Below are 12,181 nucleotides of genomic sequence, written 5' to 3'. Positions count from 1 at the left end.
TCAAAAGGTTCATCAAATGTCCGGTTCGTTTTCAGACAAAATAACAACTTTTGTATACTAAAAAATTTAATTACTTTCATAAATTTGATTATTCCATGGACTTTTAACTTTATAATTTTAAAGAAGTGAAAATTTCGGTAAAACCCTAGTAGCTAGTGATCAAAACCAATATTATGTAATATTCCAATTAAACAAAATGCAAAAATAATTCAAAATGCAAAATAGTAGAAAAAAATAAAACGTAATTAAAAAAAAGATTAAAAAAAGGGAAAATTCACAAAATGATCCAAAACAAGAGAGAGAAAATTAAAGAAAATCCTAATTATGTCAATATTCCCAAAACAACCCAATAAATATGTACTGGGGCGACGCTTTGGGAAAATAAACGACGGGATTTAAAAATCAATCAAAATGTGACATGTGTAAAGGATCTGACACACCAGACGAGATTTTTAAAAATCTCGTCTGTTCCGACCAAATTTTATACTTAACTCACTTTTTAAAAAATCGTCTCTCCAGACGGTTTTTTTATGTTTCTCGTCTGGTCCGTTCATATTATTTTTTCTTGAGATTTGAGTTTTTTTAATTTCGTCTTGGTAGACGCATTTTGATTGAATTTCGTCTTCCAAGTTCATATTCCCAAGTTTCTTATTTTTTAAGTTCAAATCCTATTTTATTCTCTTATTATATCTTCTTATATCTATATCGAAATTTCTATAACCGATCCATCAATCTCATACCAGTTTTAGCGAAATGAAGTATAAGAGAGGAGATCGAGTCGAGGTTGCGGATTTGGGTCCTGGGTTTTTAAATCGAGTCGAGGTTACTTTAAACCGAGCTTCAAGTAAACCCAACAACTTCGAATGGTTGATGTTTGAATCAAGATTGACACCTCCCCGTTTACAGCTTGTTGGAACATATTTACAGCTTCCATCATCATTGTTTTGCCATTTACCACCATAACAAACAACAATATTATCAAATTCCATAAAACCTAATCAAAACCTAACTAGATAAATACTTGAAGAAGTTGAAGATAAAATGGAAGAACATGAACATGAAACATGAAGATGAAGATGATAGTTTAATTTAGAAAAGTGGGGTCTACCTAAAACATAATTAAAAATACCGTCGGATTAGACGGAATAATAAAAGACATTGTCGGTCAAGACGGAATACAAAAAATCCTATCGGTCCAGACGATATTTAAACTTTTATAACCACCAGATAAGAAACTTGGGAATATAAACTTAGAAGACGAAATTCAATCAAAATGCGTCTACCAAGATGAAATTAAAAAAGCTCAAATCTCAAGAAAAAATTAATATGAACAAACCATACGAGAAACACAAAAAAACCGTCTGGAGAGACGGTTTTTTAAAAAGTGAGTTAAGTATAAAATTTGGTCGGAACAGACGAGATTTTTAAAAATCTCGTCTGGTGTGTCAGATCCTTTACACATGTCACATTTTGATTGGTTTTTAAATCCCGTCGTTTATTTTCCTAAAGCGTCGCCCCAGTACATATTTATTGGGTTGTTTTGGAAATCTTGACATAATTATGATCTTTTTAATTTTCTCTTTCTTGTTTTAGATTATTTGTGAATTTTTCCTTAAAAAAATGCATCATCTAAAAAATTCAGAAACGCAGTCAAAGTGATGTGATGTAAAGATTAAATAGTCAGAAACTGCCTTAATTAGGTTACAACCAAAGAAACATGTACACCCTGATTATGGTAACTTTCTGTGGGTAAAAATCAATTTGTTTTACAATCTTGAGATGCTTATTAAAATCTAAAAATGAATGATAATCAAACAAAGTAAAAATAATTCTTCAATGAATCTAAGATAACCCAACCTAGTTCTTAAAATTTTGTTAAGATTCTAACAAAATACTATTAAAACATAAAAATAAAAATAAAATTAAACATAAAGATTAAAAAAATATAGTGAATATATAGCTAGTCAAATACTAATGTCAGTTTTCGGTTGATTTAAAACAGTAAACCATGAAATGTCACATTTTCCTAAAACTAAACCCTAATTAACTAGTCTTATCAATACTCAATAATATATTATCCAAGTACAATCCTCAATATTTTATTCATTGAAATCCCAAACAAAGACCCTAACAAGAGACTGTTTCTGTATTTCAAGCCTGTTTTGCCGGAATAATCCCAACAAAATTAAAAAAAAAAAAAACATGTTTGATTTTAATTAACAAAAAAAATGTACACCCCTTGAGCAGATTAAGAATGAAGATGACAGATAGAGCAGTGAGCACCCAAAACAATCATACAACATTTGGTACAACTTGACTTTGTGTGCTCACTCTCTTCTGTCAACTATATCTCTCTGTCCCAAATAAGGTATGAAATAATAAGACCAAAAGATTTCAAAGTCAGATCTGAGAAGAGAAAGCAAAATAATATACATTTAAGGAAATGTAACATCTAGGGTTTGGTATGTTAAAAAAAACAAAAAATCCCAGAAAACTAAAACAAGAAGCATAAGTACTAGACTCTTACTCGAATCATTAAAAAATGTTACTTGGTGTACTTTGGTGGATGATGGGAGACATGAAGCAGTACCGGTTTCTAGAGAGAGAATGGATGGTGAGGGTAGAGAGATGAAGGGGGTGAGATGAACAGTTCCAGTGACTTTCGGGTTCTTATCGACTTGCTTTTGGTATTATTTTTGTTTATTTTATAAACATATTGTAACCTCATAAAAGTTATGTGAAATAAAAAAAAATAGCCTTGATTCTCTTGGATGAGTTATTATCATTATCATTTATCCATTCAATTTCGAACTGTTATTATATAATGGTATGTAAATGAACAAGTTATGTTATAAACATCTTTTGAATAGCAAAACATATCCTATTAAAAACATCAGTTTTATTTATAATGAATGAGTTATTATACAAATGATAGTTATCGTACAAACAATACAAAGCAACAATGCCGCGTGAAATATGGTAATTCGAATGTGCCAAACTTACACATAAAGTTAAATAATCAAGAAAAATATAATATTTTTTTACCAACACCAATTATATGATAATTGTGCGGCCGAAGTTTATAATTACACACAAATAATTACGCAACTTATATGATAATTATGCAACTTATTGTCATAATTACATATATACATAACCATGTGTGTAATACGCACAGCACGTATGGTTTTTTTAAGGCGATTAAAAAGTTATAGTAAAAGAGTGCTTGAATTAAAAAGAATAAATTGTAAGTCCTTTGACCGGATCTAATAACACAACTATTACAAGTTATCTTTGATCAACCTCTACACTAACTAGCGGAAATTACTAGTGAGGACCGAGGTCTCAGATCTTGTTTGGTATTAGTTATTGCCGAGAGAAAGGGAGAGAATATAGAGTTTGTGAGTAATAAGGATAAGGTTTTGCAAAAGGTTGTTTGTGTATGAGTTACACACACTATATATGTGTGCTCATACACTATGAATTGATTATAAACGGCTCGTTAGGCTCAAACACAAATGGTTTTGAGCCCGAACATACAAAAGATAAGTTTAACAAACTAACAAATACATAAACACTACAATACATACAAATATGAAATAGTAAACTAGAAATGAGTCTTACAATCTCCATCTAATCTTTGGTATTTGTCTCGTTAGCTTCCATCATCACTCGCCCTCGGACTCGTACTCAAAGATACCGTCTTTGTATTTGAAAGGTTGATGTTCAACAAGTATACGGGCAAACTTGTTGAATTTTCCGACGATGACGTCCGTTTTGTCACGACAAACATCTTCAACAATACACAAAGGTGACGTGACAAGCTTCTTCAAGTCAGTCAGTCCGAAACTTGCTAGTTCATGTTCATCAAAGAACCGCAGTTCGTGATTGCATTCACAGTGAACTATGACTTCACCATGAATGTTGTCAAACTCCCAAGCTACGAAGTCAAACAGAAAGTCATCATCGAAGGGCATGCCATGAAAGTTTGGTTCTCCATGATTGTCTGGCATCTTGTATCTTCGACTCTTGGACGGCTTTGTTGGTGAACGGGTTTATCTTCTTTGACTTGTAAGACCTACTCGGATTGACAGCGAACTTCGAGTAGTTGGCCTTCCACTCGTGCTTCAAGAAATGCTTGAACCATGACTCCAGTGTGTCTTTATCATCATCTCGACATACGGTTTTTCTGAAGTAATTCATGTCGAGGACTGACAAACTATGCATATCTCCATAAATGAGATACGTCAGATCGCCATTCGCACGTCGTATAGCTCAGCTTTTGCTATCCTTGTGCCACCTTGCATAAAAAATTGGATCTTAGTCATGGTACGGTCTTGATCTCCACCTTTGGCTAGCCATCCTGCTCACGCTGTAATACTTAATACACTTTGAAGAATTTCTTTTGGTAGGCTTAGCAGCAGGAGTAACATCAGGTTCTTCAACAGCAGTCTTCACATTCACCCTTTCCGGTGTATCTGGATTGGGTGAATAGTTTATTTCATCATCGCTATCGTTATTTATTTCCACGGCTTCCTTAACTGGTGGGTACCTTCAGCAGAACAAGCGTTAAAAGGGGAGGCAATTTTAGCCTCAATCGCAGCATCCGTTTCACGTGTCTTATTTGCTTCACTTAGCGATTCCTCCTCAGCCGCCTTATTTTCTCCAGTGGCACCACCATCACCACTATCATCACTACTACCTCCATCACTACCACGAGGATCATCAAAACTATCGAACTCGTGTTCATCATCGTCATCATTCTTGTCATAATCATCTTCCTCATTCTCATCGTCGTCACCATCATCGTTTTCATCATCAGACTCATCATCATCACCACTGTTTCCATTACCACCTTGAACTGCTTGTTGTTGTGGAACATATTCAATCAAAGCAGTTATAAAGACGACACTGACTTGTACACCGGTAGTGGGTGAAACAAGTGGTGAACTTATGGAACTAACCTGCCTAGATGTAGCGGCAGTAGTAACCACAAGTTCAGAGCTCACAATTGTTCCAACAATAGCAGCAGGCTCGTCAACACTGGCCCTGAACCACCTTCACCAGCATCCTTTCTTGGTTCACCCGTGTATAGGAAACCGTAGAAGTTTCCTTGAGCTCTGACCCTTTCGGCATCAGCGGCCAGATAAGCAAAAGCAGTTTGTCGTCTGTTTCTCTGCTCAGTCATTAGCTCATTTACACGGAGAAACCCACAAAAGGTCTCCATGAGATGCATTCTTAAATTCTCCACATCTTCATATGCTAACCGCATTACCTCCATAACTGCAAGATGTCGGTCAACCAGAAATTCATTCACGCGACCTTGAATCCCGTGTTGTTCCTCTAACTCTCCTTCAAGCTGCTCTACCAAGTTACACAGCTTCACACTTTCTCCCATCACTCTATCCACGTCCCGTGAGGAACTGGATCCACTTTCCAACATACTAACTCTTAAAGTCAGTCTCTCAAAATCTATCCAAAGTCGATCGAGTGTAGAATTCAATTCATCTATGAATTTCTTAGCCATGTTTGAGGCAGAGGGAAGATCGGATTCTAGACCAGAGACACGTAACTGAATTCGTTCAGTCTCATCATGAAGCTCAGCATGTCTTAAGAAGTTTTGATTAGTCAACTTCTGTTAATTGTCAATTCTTCTTTGCAGATTCTGTATCCATTCCCGCTGACTCGCGATCAAGGCTTGGTCCAAGTCCCTATGTTCTTGTAGAGTTGCCACTCGATCAGCCAGATCGTCGCGTTGCTTTGTTACCTCTTGATTGATAGTTTGTTGATCCTTGATGAATTTGATCAACATTAGCTCACGCTTGGCTTGGTTCTCATTTGCCTCCTCCAATGCCTTAATCCTATTGAGGACAGGATCTCGGAATACTGGAGACTTCTTCGATTTGCCATTTGAAATGGGAGTGGCAGCTATGATTGGGCTCTTTTGGGTTGAGGGAGGTGTGGTTGATATGGTTGAGCATGGTGTGGTTGGTATAGGTAGGGTTAGTGATAAGGTTGGGAATGATGTGGTTAAAGCTAACGGTAGGCTGGTTGGCTCGGTTGGGTTCCTATGGTTGATGTGGTGGTTTAAGATTGTATGGATGATGTGAATGTAGAGGACCAAAATGTTCTGCCTCTAATTGATGAAGTGAATTGGTAAGTTTGTGAGGTAACGGGTGCGGTGGTCCTAGGGGAGGTTAAGGTTTGTGCTTGAGGTGGTTAAAGGGATGTTTTCAAACATAGATGGCATGGGCTCATCTAGTTGGGTGGTGAGGTTTCGGGAGATGTGATGGGTTCGTCTCTAAGGGATGGTGTTTTTGGTTTGGGTTTTGGTTTGGTTTTCAGAATAATCCTAGTTTTTAGTTTTGTTTGGAATTTGGGTGGTGATTTGAGTTTGGTTTTGGATTGGGTTTTTGGTGAGGTCGAGGTTTGGGCTTTGGTGAATTTTATTTGTTTGGCTTTGAGGGCTTCTATGGTCTTGGCCAAAGTGGTGGGTGATCCTATATGTGAATCAGGTATGGTGGTGGTTTGTGTGGCTAAAGTTGTGGGTGCTATGGATTCACTAATCATAGTTGAAATCGAAAGAAATCGTACCTTAATAGAAGGTACCTTGGAAGATGAAGACTTCTTGGAATCTTTGGCCTTCTTCAAGCGTTTCAGTCTGGCTCTTCCTCCTCTTCCTCTTCATCAGTAGTAGCAAACTTCTAAGAGGATTCACCAGCTTTGCTCTTACCCTTGTCATGCTTCTTTTTCGACCTGTGCTCCACAACAACATCAACTTCTGGCTCTGTCTCAGTCTCAGCAGCCAGTTCATGAATAAGCTCATCATGTTCCTCTTCCTCATAACCTCCTTCATCATGACCATCATCATCATCATGGTCATCACCACTGTCCTCACCTTCCTCTTCCATCTCTGTCTCATCACTATCAGTCTCCGTTTCGGCAAACTGACCAAACTTTACTCCGGGCTCATCACCTTTATACTTGTGCACACTCCTCCCAGTAGGCTTAAGAATAGCCTTCAAAGCAGACTATCGAACCATCTTTACATGAAATGGTTCATTTGCTTCAATAGCATTTCCCTCTACATAAACTTCATCCGTGTGGACAAGCTTGGGTGTGTCAGGAAGCAAGTAATCCAAGATCAATTGAATGAATCTTGGATACATCATGCGTCTATTTTTGGCAAGCACATAATTTCAAGTTCTGACTAGTATGCCAATTTTAGTGAGAAGGTGTACGTAATGACAATAATGTCCTAAACTTTTTTTTTCACATGTCTATCATTTCTGATAACATTTAATGGAAGTAAAAGTTAGTACTTATACATGTTACTTTTAAATTTTTGCACCAAATCTTATTTCCTTAGAGAAACATCATAGAGTATCTATGTAATTTTGTATAAAAGAAATATACGCGTAAAGATATGAAAAATGTTGTATATATTTTATAAAATTTGAATTTGACTAAAGAGTAGGGAGAAGAGTCGTAAATTAATTTTAAATAATGGATTGATGTGTCATTGTGTTTACAATACGCATATGCCCTTTTATAAAGACATGCAATAAGGGTTGTATCATTAATAACATTTGTAATACTTAGATTATAAGATGACTATCTGAAATGCTTTGTTTATATACATACTAGCTTTTATCCCCTGTATTACAGGGGATTTTGAATTATTCGTTTATAATATTTATATATTTTTTGGATTTTATTTTTATTTAATGTACAGAGGTTAATAATATACTTAGTATTTGATGATGAAATGGTTTCACAAATAAATGAGATGTTATAACCCGGTTTAAAAACTATTTGGGTTTAAGAGACCCATGACCCGTTTATATTTTTACTATAAAATTGATTTTTAATTATAAATTATATATTTTTTTTAAAGAAATCATGTTAATTTTTAGTATATCTTTATTTTATAGGATTTTCACATCAAATATTTGGTGAATTAATTTTTAATTTAATGAGATATTATAACTTGTTTAAAGAATATCTGGGTTTGGTTAAACTCATACCCGTGAATTCGGGTCAAATGCATAAGAAGCATCCATTTACAAATAATACAATCAGGTGACTTGAGAGAATGTATGGAACAACCAGAGAGCTTTTAAAGCTTTTCGTTTATACAGTATATATATATATATATATATTAGATATTAAAGATTAATATCATGTTAGGCATATAATAGGCCATGGCGAACGGGCGTATCGCCAAATCTCATACTTGTTTAATACTGTGAAAAGTTTCAAAAGTAATCTTATATCTTATTATGTGTCTCATGTGTTGTGGGTTTCAGATGCTTCCATTAGATTCGGGTTTCATTGATAACCTTAAACGAAAGAGAGAACCCCAAAAAGTAAAGTCGTGATGTATGTGCTCAAAATGATACCAGCACATGTTTACAACGACCATATCCAGTACACTAAAAATGAATACAGCGCACTTGGTAGTTGGTACCGATAATTCCAATACCGATATGTATAGCGTTCGATCGAACACAATCAGTTTCCCTAGGATGCTCATATATATGGACTTGAACAAGATACTTAACAGTAAATTTGAACTTTAAAACACCCAATATGTTTTGTTACGCAAATTTCAATACTCGTGATTGCTGCTTTCTGGAAAATTCACAAGCCTGCTTTTTAAAGTGGGTGGCTGATGGAATCAAAGCAGACAACTCTTGACCAATACCCATCTTCATTAAGTAGTAAATATTTAATCCATTTTTCTACTTTAATCTCCTGCATCAACACTAAAAATAGAATATTATCATTATATTAAGAGTAAAAAGCTTAGACCTTTTTCCAATAATTACACCCCACATAATTTAAAACTATGTGATATTAAAATCATATCATATCAACCTTAACAATATTTGAATTTAAAATACTATTTTTATGTATTAAAGTATTGTAGCATGTTATCATGCATGTTACTGTTCATTGCATCCGGACATCATAAGCTAGAGACCAAAGATCAGATTAAATTATACGGAATTATTAAATTATCAAGAACCAATTATTCGACGGCTACAAATGCATAACGTCATCTTTCATATATAATAACTATATTAGTGTTAATGGAAAAGGGTTGTACATAACTTAAAAACGAATCAAAAGACGTATGACATGATGGTTAACTCTTGATTGATCTTTGTAATGTACTTTACACGGTACACGAATGCATTTTTTTTCTATAGACTTATTGCTAGTGTATACATGTGTTAAAAGTTATAAATATTTAAGATGGTTAATAACAATAATATACAATTAATAATAGAACCTAGTTACATGTGTGCGAAAATATTTGAGCCTATTTCCTGGGCCCGTGTCATTCCAATGATAATTAAAGAGGAACAAATGATAGTCGGTACGTATCAAGAGATAACTGACCTATAGGTTTTTCTTTTGAACGGAAACTTTTATTAAAAGGCAAAATTTAGTGCCGTCTTAAAATGGACTTTATGCGCTCACTTGGATAAACCTTCAATTTAGGTTAAATGCTAAACCAAAACATATTAAATGATGAAAATTGGATCAAAGTTAGACCAACTACATATTAAATAATGTACATACCTTTTAAGTTATTTAAAAAGACAAGCATATCCGTCGTTAATGGTTTTGCTTTATAACAATAAAATTCAAAAAAGACCTCGAATTCTCGTTTCGTTCTAGGTCTTCAATAAGGTTGGGTTGGCCCTTGCAAAACTAGCAAGCCGTCAAAAGCCACTGTCTATGGATGAGCAAATGGTACGGAGTACATGTACCGATTTGGTACCAGCTTATTTTCGTTTCGGGATTGGTATTGTACCGATATTTTATTGAATTTTTGCTTTGGGTACCGAACCGATACATGTATCCATTTCTCTTAAACTCGATACCTGTTCGATATGAATATGATACCAATCTTATTCTTAGAAAGCACATGTGATGCAAAAATATATCAAATATATTATAACTGGGTGGATATTCTAATAATGGATATCATGATATTTTATAGATCGGACTACTAATTATATCAACATAAATAACCCAAATGCTGACGTTTAAAGCAAGAACACAAACCAAATGTTGTCCATCCTAGCTAATGTATTTCAGCTTATATTCTTTTTTAGTATTTCACATGCTCGATATATAAATAGGACCCGATTTTGTTAAATCAGGTTATATAAAAAGGAATGCTCACGTTGATTAAAAACATGGTTATAATAGTTTCTCCAAAATATTAGAGTGGAGTTAGAATATATAAGAAATGAGTGTTTTTTATAAAGTTTAAAAAGATATCTAAGCCATTAGATTTATTTTAACTAGAAAGTGAAATGGTGTGTTTTAACATTCTTGCTTCCTACACTTCTTAGAAGATATTAACCCTATTATAATGTGATTTATTGATACCAATAAGATTTTGTTTAACCTCCAAATATATCTAACCAATATAACCCGGGTTCTTTACCAGCCGCGCCTCATTGGCACGCAACAATTTTAATCTTGAATTTTTGGGATTTTGCCTTTATGCCCTTATACTGCTATAGCTTGTAAGCATAGTCCAGCCGCCCCAACAATGAACTGCACGTATAGATTTATATGTTCGTTTAGATATATATTTATTCAAGTTAGTTTTGCTTTCTTTATGCGCATGGGTCATTATACCAAATGCCCGTGCCGATACCTACCAAGTTTCCACCGCCGCACCACAGGGTTGATTGCAACTAGTTTTTGTTAAAAACCAATCTCTATTATCCTATCTAGACCCTAAAGTTATGATCTCTGCTTCATTCATATCCGTTTCCGTTTTCTTTTTGGTTCTCTTTTTTCTTAAATTTTGTAGTCTCCTCTTTCAAAAATAATGTTATTTCATTTACTTAATTTAGCTACACTACTAAACAAATGAGTATCACTGACAAATACTTTCTCATACCCCTCTCTTTGAAAGTCATCACCCATGAGAATTCGTCGGTGAAAGTCTATCAGTAATATAGCCGTGGGTAATTTTGTTTCCGTAGGTCATTTTTAATTTTAGGTGTCGGATAATCATCGATAACTAATGATGGGCGAGATTTTCCATCGGTATTCCCAAAAGCCACCAACGTGCCTTGTAATGTGTTATTCGATTGGTTCTGTTACATAAAGTCATATTATGCCACATCAAATCATTTTTGGGCCTAAACATGTGTAATGTGTTAGTGGTTCATTTTGGTAACACAAAGGCACATTATGTTATAGTAAAGTTGAATCATTTGGTGTTAAATATATGGATAATAGTTCGCTATTAGGCCTGGACATCTCTTAGTTGGGTTTGTTTTGATTATACAAATCCATGATAGGTTATAATAAATCACTATTAGCCTTGAGGGGTCTTTAATGCATGCATATGCACCTTTATATTTTTTATTTGTATGATTATTAATATTATATTATTTTTGTTGCTATTATTATTTGTAACATTAATAATAAAAAAGAAAATTACATTATATTTTTTGACATTACAATCTTCACTTGTCACATGGACAACACACAAATAAAATACCTTTACATGTATGCACATGACATAACATGCACAAATCACAATTGCACACATGCCTTTGCAACTACACATGGTATGCATCGATCACAGAGTATGTAAATTTGTTCCAACAATGAAATTAATTCCGACACACTACAACTGTTCGACTATGCACCGTGTAACACATAACTTGAAAATTACTATTAGAAAAACTTAACCTGACAGGTAAAAGTAAAAGTATCCTTTCACAAACATCATTATTGCCTTTTCATGACACAGAAGAATGGATTTTTTTTTCATGTATTTAACTTCATCTGGATGAATTCGATCCCGTTAAGAGGTCCACTAAAGATAAGATATTATTGAACAAACAATGTCCTCTCTAAATACATTTAGATACTAAAATAGTTATTTCATTCAAGATATTCATCTTGGTAAGTAGCGTGATTCGAACCTCAGACTTACGACCACTATTAGAAGGGAATCAAACGCTTACCACTGCGCCTTTAAACCCTTGAAGGTTAACACGATGTAAATATGCCTGCATCGTTTCTACGGATGAATAAAAATCAATTCTTTGGTGTACTCAAGTAGAATTGTTTCTACATTTGATGCCATTTGTTACATAACAATAAGACATGTAAATTCATGCTATACCCATTG

The 12,181-nt window shown here is 34.4% G+C and overlaps 1 long non-coding RNA gene across 1 annotated transcript in view; it reads right to left on the bottom strand.

Annotated features, from left to right (window-relative positions):
• LOC143556760 (uncharacterized) overlaps positions 1–12,181 on the bottom strand; it is a 54,038-nt gene that overhangs the window by 34,349 nt on the left and 7,508 nt on the right. The window lies entirely within an intron of this gene.

Source organism: Bidens hawaiensis, unplaced genomic scaffold (genome assembly GCF_021521415.1).
Source record: "Bidens hawaiensis isolate Kalapana, Puna unplaced genomic scaffold, B.hawaiensis_p1.1 tig00018720_1, whole genome shotgun sequence".
In the NCBI taxonomy this organism is placed as follows: Eukaryota; Viridiplantae; Streptophyta; class Magnoliopsida; order Asterales; family Asteraceae; genus Bidens; species Bidens hawaiensis.
This window is presented reverse-complemented; position numbering and strand designations above follow the sequence as displayed.